We start from the raw sequence: 5,000 nt of genomic DNA, 5'->3' as shown, positions 1-5,000 counted from the left end.
CATCTAGAAACCAGCATTGAAGGAAGCCGGAACAGGAGAGAAGAAAAAAAGGCCTACTGCATCTGGTATTCCCAGGTGGTCTTCCATCCAAGTACTAACCAGGCCTGGCTCTGCTTAGCTTCCAAGATCAGACGAGATTGGGCTTGTTCAGGGTGGTGTGGCAGTAGGTATTGGTTTCCTATTGACCTACATCTCTTATACATCTCAAAACCAGCATTGAAGGAGGCAGGAACAAGAGAGAAAAAAAAAAAGCCTACAGCACCTGGTATTTCCAGGTGGTCTCCCACCCAAGTATTAACCAGGCCCAGCCCTGCTTTGCTTCCAAGATCAGATGAGATTAGGCTTGTTCAAGGTGGTGTGGCTGTAGGTATTGTTTTTCTATTGACCTACATCTCTTATACATCTAGAAACCAGCATTGAAGGAAGCCGGAACAAGAGAGAAGAAAAAAAGGCCTACAGCACCTGGTATTCCCAGGTGGTCACCCATCCAAGTACTAACCAGGCCCGGCTCTGCTTAGCTTCCAAGATCAGACGAGATTGGGCTTCTCCAGGGTGGTGTGGCTGTAGGTATTGTTTTCATATTGACCTACATCTCTTATACATCTAGAAACCAGCATTGAAGGAAGCCGGAACAAGAGAGAAGAAAAAAAGGCCTACAGCACCTGGTATTCCCAGGTGGTCTCCCATCCAAGTACTAACCAGGCCCGGCTCTGCTTAGCTTCCAAGACCAGACGAGATTGGGCTCGTTCAGTGTGGTGTGACTGTAGGTATTGGTTGCCTATTGACCTACATCTCTTATACATCTCAAAACCAGCATTGAAGGAGGCCGGAACAAGAGAGAAAAAAAAAAGCCTACAGCACCTGGTATTTCCAGGTGGTCTCCCATCCAAGTACTAACCAGGCCCAGCCCTGCTTAGCTTCCAAGATCAGATGAGATTGGGCTTGTCCAGGGTGGTGAGGCTGTAGGTATTGTTTTCCTATTAACCTACATCTCTTATACATCTAAAAACAAGCATTGAAGGAAGCAGGAACAAGAGAAAAAAAAAAAAAGTCTATAGCACCTGTTAGTCCCAGGTGGTCTCCCATCCAAGTACGAACCAGGCCTAGCCCTGCTTAGCTTCCAAGATCAGACGAGATTGGGCTTGTTCAGGGTAGTGTGGCTGTAGGTATTGGTTTCCTATTGACCTACATCTCTTATACATCTCAAAACCAGCATTGAAGGAAGCCGGAACAAGAGAGAAAAAAAAAAGGCCTACAGCACCTGGTATTCCCAGGTGGTCTCCCATCAAAGTACTAACCAGGTCCGGCCCTGCTTAGCTTCCAAGATCAGACGAGATTGGGCTTGTCCAGGGTGGTGTGGCTGTAGGTATTGGTTTCCTAATGACCTACATCACTTATACATCTCAAAACCAGCATTGAAGGAAACCAGAACAAGAGAGAAAAAAAAAAGTACTAACCAGGCCTGCACCTGCTTAGCTTTCAAGATCAGACGAGAGTGGGCTTGTTTAGAGATGTGTAGCTGTAGGTTTTGGTTTCCTATTGACCTTCATCTCTTATACATCTAGAAACCAGCATTGAAGGAAGCCGGAACAAGAGAGAAGAAAAAAAGGCCTACAGCACCTGGTATTCCCAGGTGGTCTCCCATCCAAGTACTAACCAGGCCTGGCTCTGCTTATCTTCCAAGATCAGACGAGATTGGGCTTGTTCAGGGTGGTGTGGCTGTAGGTATTGGTTTCCTATTGACCTACATCACTTATACATCTGAAAACCAGCATTGAAGGAAGCCGGATCAAAAGAGAAAAAAAAAGGCCTACAGCACCTGGTATTCCCAGGTGGTCTCCCATCCATGTACTAATTAGGCCTGGCGCTGCTTATCTTTCAAGATCAGACGAGATTGTGCTTGTTCAAGGTGGAGTGGCTGTAGGTATTAGTTTCCTATTGACCTACATCTCTTATACATCTCAACACCAGCATTGAAGGAAGCCAGAACAAGAGAGAAAAAAAAAAGGCCTACAGCACCTGGTATTCTCAGGTGGTCTCCCATCCAAGTACTAACCAGGCCCGGCTCTGCTTAGCTTCCAAGATCAGACGAGATTGGGCTTGTTCAGGGTGGTGTGGCTGTAGGTATTTGTTTCTTATTGACCTACATCTCTTATACATCTAAAAACCAGCATTGAAGGAAGCCGGAACAAGAGAAAAAAAAAAAAGGCCTACAGCACCTGGTATTCTCAGGTGGTCTCCCATCCAAGTACTAACCAGGCCCGTCCCTGCTTAGCTTCCAAGATCAGACGAGATTGGGCTTCTCCAGGGTGGTGTGGCTGTAGGTATTGTTTTCATATTGACCTACATCTCTTATACATCTAGAAACCAGCATTGAAGGAAGCCGGAACAAGAGAGAAGAAAAAAAGCCCTACAGCACCTGGTATTGCCAGGTGGTCTCGCATCCAAGTACTAACCAGGCCCGGCTCTGCTTAGCTTCCAAGATCAGACGAGATTGGGCTTGTTCAGGGTGGTGTGGCTGTAGGTATTGGTTTCTTATTGACCTACATCTCTTATACATCTAAAAACCAGCATTGAAGGAAGCCGGAACAAGAGAAAAAAAAAAAAGGCCTACAGCACCTGGTATTCTCAGGTGGTCTCCCATCCAAGTACTAACCAGGCCCGTCCCTGCTTAGCTTCCAAGATCAGAGTAGATTGGGCTTGTTCAGGGTGGTGCGGCTGTAGGTATTGTTTTCCCATTGACCTACATCTCTTATACATCTAAAAACCAGCATTGAAGGAAGCCGGAACAAGAGAGAAAAAAAAAAAGCCTACAGCACCTGGTATTCCCAGGTGGTCTCCCATCCAAGTACTAACTAGGGCTGGCCCTGCTTAGCTTCCAAGATCAGACGAGATTGGGCTTGTTCAGGGTGGTGTGGCTGTAGGTATTGGTTTCCTAATGACCTACATCACTTATACATCTCAAAACCAGCATTGAAGGAAGCCAGAACAAGAGAGAAAAAAAAAAGTACTAACCAGGCCGCACCTGCTTAGCTTTCAAGATCAGACGAGATTGGGCTTGTTCAGGGTGGTGTTTCTGTAGGTATTGGTCCCCTATTGACCTACATCTCTTATACATCTCAAAACCAGCATTGAAGGAAGTCGGAACAAGAGAGAAAAAAAAAAGGCCTACAGCACCTGGTATTCCCAGGTGGTCTCCCATCCATGTACTAACTAGGCCTGGGGCGGCTTATCTTTCAAGATCAGACGAGATTGTGCTTGTTCAAGGTGGAGTGGCTGTAGGTATTAGTTTCCTATTGACCTACATCTCTTATACATCTCAACACCAGCATTGAAGGAAGCCAGAACAAGAGAGAAAAAAGAAAGGGCCTACAGCACCTGGTATTCCCAGGTGGTCTCGCATCCAAGTACTAACCATGCCCAGCCCTGCTTAGCTTTCAAGATCAGATGAGATTGGGCTTGTTCAGGGTGGTGTGGCTGTAGGTATTGTTTTTCTATTGACCTACATCTCTTATACATCTAAAAACAAGCATTGAAGGAAGTCGGAACAAGAGAGAAAAAAAAAAATGCCTACAGCACCTGATATTCCCAGGTGGTCTCCCATCCAAGTACTAACCAGGCCCGGCTCTGCTTATCTTCCAAGATCAGATGAGATTGGGCTTGTTCAGGGTGGTGCGGCTGTAGGTATTGGTTGCCTATTGACCTACATCTCTTATACATCTCAAAACCAGCATTGAAGGAGGCCGGAACAAGAGAGAAAAAAAAAAGCCTACAGTACCTGGTATTTCCAGGTGGTCTCCATCCAAGTACTAACCAGGCCCAGCCCTGCTTAGCTTCCAAGATCAGACGAGATTGGGCTTGTTCAGGGTGGTGAGGCTGTAGGTATTGTTTTCCTATTAACCTACATCTCTTATACATCTAAAAACAAGCATTGAAGGAAGCCGGAACAAGAGAAAAAAAAAAAAAGTCTATAGCACCTGTTAGTCCCAGGTGGTCTCCCATCCAAGTACTAACCAGGCCTAGCCCTGCTTAGCTTCCAAGATCAGACGAGATTGGGCTTGTCCAGGGTGGTGTGGCTGTAGGTTTTGGTTTCCTAATGACCTACATCACTTATACATCTCAAAATCAGCATTGAAGGAAGCCAGAACAAGAGAGAAAAAAAAAAGTACTAACCAGGCCCGCACCTGCTTAGCTTTCAAGATCAGACAAGAGTGGGCTTGTTTAGAGATGTGTAGCTGTAGGTTTTGGTTTCCTATTGACCTTCATCTCTTATACATCTAGAAACCAGCATTGAAGGAAGCCGGAACAAGAGAGAAGAAAAAAAGGCCTACAGCACCTGGTATTCCCAGGTGGTCTCCCATCCAAGTACTAACCAGGCCTGGCTCTGCTTAGCTTCCAAGATCAGACAAGATTGGGCTTGTTCAGGGTGGTGTGGCTGTAGGTATTGGTTTCCTATTGACCTACATCTCTTATACATCTCAAAACCAGCATTGAAGGAAGCCGGAACAAGAGAGAAGAAAAAAAGGCCTACAGCACCTGGTATTCCCCGGTGGTCTCCCATCCAAGTACTAACCAGGCCTGGCTCTGCTTAGCTTTCAAGATCAGATGAGATTGGGCTTGTTCAGGGTGGTGTGGCTGTAGGTATTGGTTTCCTATTGACCTACATCTCTTATACATCTCAAAACCAGCATTGAAGGAGGCCGGAACAAGAGAGAAAAAAAAAAGCCTACAGTACCTGGTATTTCCAGGTGGTCTCCCATCCAAGTACTAACCAGGCCCAGCCCTGCTTAGCTTCCAAGATCAGACGAGATTGGGCTTGCTCAGGGTGGTGTGGCTGTAAGTATTGTTTTCCTATTGACCTACATCTCTAATACATCGAAAAACAAGCATTGAAGGAAGCCGGAACAAGAGAGAAAAAAAAAAAGGCCTACAGCACCTGGTATTCCCAGGTGGTCTCCCATCCAAGTACTAACCAGGCCCGGCCCTGCTTAGCTTCCAAG

At 46.1% G+C, this 5,000-nt stretch overlaps 7 non-coding genes and 15 pseudogenes across 7 annotated transcripts in view; all 22 read right to left on the bottom strand.

Moving 5' to 3' along the window:
* Window positions 1-50: 50 nt before the first annotated feature.
* On the bottom strand, window positions 51-169 carry LOC142154621 (5S ribosomal RNA; annotated as a pseudogene).
* An 81-nt stretch (window positions 170-250) lies between these two features.
* Window positions 251-369, bottom strand: LOC142154188 (5S ribosomal RNA; annotated as a pseudogene).
* An 81-nt stretch (window positions 370-450) lies between these two features.
* LOC142155655 (5S ribosomal RNA) lies at window positions 451-569 on the bottom strand. The gene has a single exon (XR_012691767.1). It is a non-coding gene; the product is annotated as a 5S ribosomal RNA (ribosomal RNA).
* Window positions 570-650: 81 nt separating this feature from the next.
* Window positions 651-769, bottom strand: LOC142153361 (5S ribosomal RNA). Its single transcript, XR_012691496.1, has one exon. It is a non-coding gene; the product is annotated as a 5S ribosomal RNA (ribosomal RNA).
* An 80-nt stretch (window positions 770-849) lies between these two features.
* LOC142156308 (5S ribosomal RNA) lies at window positions 850-968 on the bottom strand. Its single transcript, XR_012692373.1, has one exon. It is a non-coding gene; the product is annotated as a 5S ribosomal RNA (ribosomal RNA).
* An 81-nt stretch (window positions 969-1,049) lies between these two features.
* Window positions 1,050-1,168, bottom strand: LOC142154861 (5S ribosomal RNA; annotated as a pseudogene).
* Window positions 1,169-1,249: 81 nt separating this feature from the next.
* LOC142154773 (5S ribosomal RNA) lies at window positions 1,250-1,368 on the bottom strand. Its single transcript, XR_012691667.1, has one exon. It is a non-coding gene; the product is annotated as a 5S ribosomal RNA (ribosomal RNA).
* Window positions 1,369-1,608: 240 nt separating this feature from the next.
* LOC142153636 (5S ribosomal RNA) lies at window positions 1,609-1,727 on the bottom strand (annotated as a pseudogene).
* An 80-nt stretch (window positions 1,728-1,807) lies between these two features.
* On the bottom strand, window positions 1,808-1,926 carry LOC142155451 (5S ribosomal RNA; annotated as a pseudogene).
* Window positions 1,927-2,007: 81 nt separating this feature from the next.
* Window positions 2,008-2,126, bottom strand: LOC142155788 (5S ribosomal RNA). The gene has a single exon (XR_012691878.1). It is a non-coding gene; the product is annotated as a 5S ribosomal RNA (ribosomal RNA).
* Window positions 2,127-2,207: 81 nt separating this feature from the next.
* Window positions 2,208-2,326, bottom strand: LOC142154576 (5S ribosomal RNA). The gene has a single exon (XR_012691648.1). It is a non-coding gene; the product is annotated as a 5S ribosomal RNA (ribosomal RNA).
* Window positions 2,327-2,407: 81 nt separating this feature from the next.
* Window positions 2,408-2,526, bottom strand: LOC142154606 (5S ribosomal RNA; annotated as a pseudogene).
* An 81-nt stretch (window positions 2,527-2,607) lies between these two features.
* LOC142153970 (5S ribosomal RNA) lies at window positions 2,608-2,726 on the bottom strand (annotated as a pseudogene).
* An 81-nt stretch (window positions 2,727-2,807) lies between these two features.
* Window positions 2,808-2,926, bottom strand: LOC142154207 (5S ribosomal RNA; annotated as a pseudogene).
* A 440-nt stretch (window positions 2,927-3,366) lies between these two features.
* Window positions 3,367-3,485, bottom strand: LOC142154031 (5S ribosomal RNA; annotated as a pseudogene).
* Window positions 3,486-3,567: 82 nt separating this feature from the next.
* LOC142153678 (5S ribosomal RNA) lies at window positions 3,568-3,686 on the bottom strand (annotated as a pseudogene).
* Window positions 3,687-3,766: 80 nt separating this feature from the next.
* Window positions 3,767-3,884, bottom strand: LOC142154474 (5S ribosomal RNA; annotated as a pseudogene).
* An 81-nt stretch (window positions 3,885-3,965) lies between these two features.
* On the bottom strand, window positions 3,966-4,084 carry LOC142154838 (5S ribosomal RNA; annotated as a pseudogene).
* Window positions 4,085-4,324: 240 nt separating this feature from the next.
* On the bottom strand, window positions 4,325-4,443 carry LOC142154045 (5S ribosomal RNA; annotated as a pseudogene).
* An 81-nt stretch (window positions 4,444-4,524) lies between these two features.
* On the bottom strand, window positions 4,525-4,643 carry LOC142154124 (5S ribosomal RNA; annotated as a pseudogene).
* An 80-nt stretch (window positions 4,644-4,723) lies between these two features.
* Window positions 4,724-4,842, bottom strand: LOC142153749 (5S ribosomal RNA; annotated as a pseudogene).
* Window positions 4,843-4,924: 82 nt separating this feature from the next.
* Window positions 4,925-5,000, bottom strand: part of LOC142156305 (5S ribosomal RNA) — a 119-nt gene continuing 43 nt past the window's right edge. Inside the window, exon 1 of the ribosomal RNA XR_012692370.1 lies at window positions 4,925-5,000. This exon is cut by the window's right edge and continues 43 nt beyond it. This is a non-coding gene — a ribosomal RNA (5S ribosomal RNA).

The sequence above is a fragment of the Mixophyes fleayi genome, chromosome 4 (genome assembly GCF_038048845.1).
Source record: "Mixophyes fleayi isolate aMixFle1 chromosome 4, aMixFle1.hap1, whole genome shotgun sequence".
Taxonomy (NCBI): Eukaryota; Metazoa; Chordata; class Amphibia; order Anura; family Limnodynastidae; genus Mixophyes; species Mixophyes fleayi.
This window is presented reverse-complemented; position numbering and strand designations above follow the sequence as displayed.